This window comes from Wasmannia auropunctata, unplaced genomic scaffold (genome assembly GCF_000956235.1).
Source record: "Wasmannia auropunctata unplaced genomic scaffold, wasmannia.A_1.0 LD336085.1, whole genome shotgun sequence".
NCBI classification, from domain to species: Eukaryota; Metazoa; Arthropoda; class Insecta; order Hymenoptera; family Formicidae; genus Wasmannia; species Wasmannia auropunctata.
Genome location: NW_012026805.1, coordinates 814,304 through 816,484, shown reverse-complemented (window position 1 = coordinate 816,484; position 2,181 = coordinate 814,304). Strand labels below are relative to the sequence as shown.

Sequence of the window (2,181 nt, the reverse complement as noted above, 5' to 3'; positions counted from 1 at the left end):
CACATCACGACCACACTTCTTCAACCCTGTCGGAATGGCACACACTTCAAAAATGGTCCGGGTAAATTTTACCCAGATGTGATAGTCTAGGGTTAATTGTGTTAAAACACATACGGTCGGAATATATGTACAGGGTGTTCCAGAATTCGCGGACTCGGAATATATTGTGTAATTATTCGTATCAAAATAAGTAACTTTTTCCTCTGGCAAAATTGTGTCTGAACAATAATTTTTAAATGAGAGCAATTTTAAGCTCACGAATGAGCGCTCTAGGTTAAGTATAAATCAGGGGCAGCGTGCGCTTGGTGCGGCGTGACGCGACGTGTATTCTATCTTATTATTTCGCTAAAGATTTAATAAGAACTTTGAATGATGTTGAATGACTTTGATGTAGCGCTATTTTAAATATAACTTACTTAATAAGAGAATTTTCTAATTGTTATCACTGAAAGCAATGACTGAAAGTAAAATAAGTAGATTAGATAACACCTCAATAATTTTGCTTCAAGATTATTTAGCGAAATAATAAAATAGCATACACGCCGCATCGCGCCGCACCAAGCGCGCGCCGCCCCTGATTCACGCGTAACCTAAAGCGCTCATTCGTTAGCTTAAAATTGCTCTCATTTAAAAATTATTGTTCAGACACAATTTTGCCAGAGGAAAAAGACATACTTATTTTGATACGGATAATCACACAGTATATTCCGGGTCCGCGAATTCTGGAACACCCTGTATATGTATATATACAATAATTTATACATGTTGACCTTACAACATCTTACTTTAAATATATCTGCGATTGTTATGATGAATATTATTATATGCCTCGGTGGTCAAACAGACTAAGACGCCCACACAGAATGTAGGGAAGTCCAGGTTCGAATTCTGGCTGAAGTAATATTTTTTGTAACAAAATTTTTTAGCATTTACGTCGTGTCGCGGGGGAGCAGGAAATTTATTAGATGCCGGTGAGCATCAATAATTATTAAATTCATTATCAATTTAATAACATAATAATACAATTTTGTTTCAAACGAGAACTACTTTGAGACCAAAAGTAACGGCGCGCAGTTTGTAGAACTAGAATACGTATGTAAAATTCACACAGAAATATTAGAAATACCAAAATTCTGCTGTGGCCGTTCATTGATCTTCTTTCAATTTAATTGTGTTAGAATACATACGATCGGAATACATATACTGTTAATACAAGAGATGTTTGAAAACTTTTGCGAATAAACAATACATAAAAAAGCGAGGACAAAATTATTTACAAGATTTTACTGCATTATCTTTTATATATCACCGGAAAAGTTTTATTTTATTCTAACAAGTTATTTTGTATTGACGGCAATAAGATTGAGATAATATTATTTATTTAGAATATTTAGATTAATATAAAATTTCCTTCTGGCAAAAGATGATGCAATAAAATTACGCAAACAATTTTTCTTCCCAGCATTAGCTATGTATTCATTCGCAAAACTTTTCAAATATTCCTTGTATATAAGTTATTTCTAGAAATTTCTTTAAAATGAATTTATTATGTTTTTCTGATTGAAAATACAAAACACATATTTTTTTATATGGGAAAAATAAAAAGAATGCAAAAGAAATCGGAAAAGAAATTTATCGTTGTTGAGATTTAAACCAATAATCTAAGATTTTAAGGCGATGCTGGAATACCGACATTTGCAGTTAGAACGATAACTTCAAAAATACTGAACGGAATTAAAATCTCTTTTACAGGATTGAAATAAACATAAAATGTAATGGGGCGAGCTATTTTTTTGTAGTAAAAACGACAAAAAAATTAAAAAATTACCTTTTTTTGGGTCGTACAGCGATCGTAACCTATCATCTGACGTAAACATTTCGTTGGTATAAAAGTTCTGTAGCTCATATGTACAAAATAGGTAGCTCGCCCCTTTCGGATTACAGAAAAAAATACAAGACCTTTGGAGTTACGATTGAAAGCGTAGAAAAAGGTTTATCGTTCCAACTGCAATTTATGGTAATTTGCACGCTTAGCTAAGGCAAAGACAGCAAAAATTGCGTCTAGCAGTAAGTGCTGGACTTTGCAACAGATGGCACTTCAATAAGTTAGATAAGGACATTGCACGTGTTTAAGTGAGACAAAAGATATTGTATGAAATTCATTTAGAGATACCACTGACA

At 32.9% G+C, this 2,181-nt stretch overlaps 1 protein-coding gene across 1 annotated transcript in view; it reads left to right on the top strand.

Moving 5' to 3' along the window:
• The window catches only part of LOC105448530 (glutamate-gated chloride channel subunit beta-like), a 547,315-nt gene that overhangs the window by 40,104 nt on the left and 505,030 nt on the right, over positions 1 to 2,181 (top strand). The gene's annotated exons all lie outside the window — the stretch shown is intronic.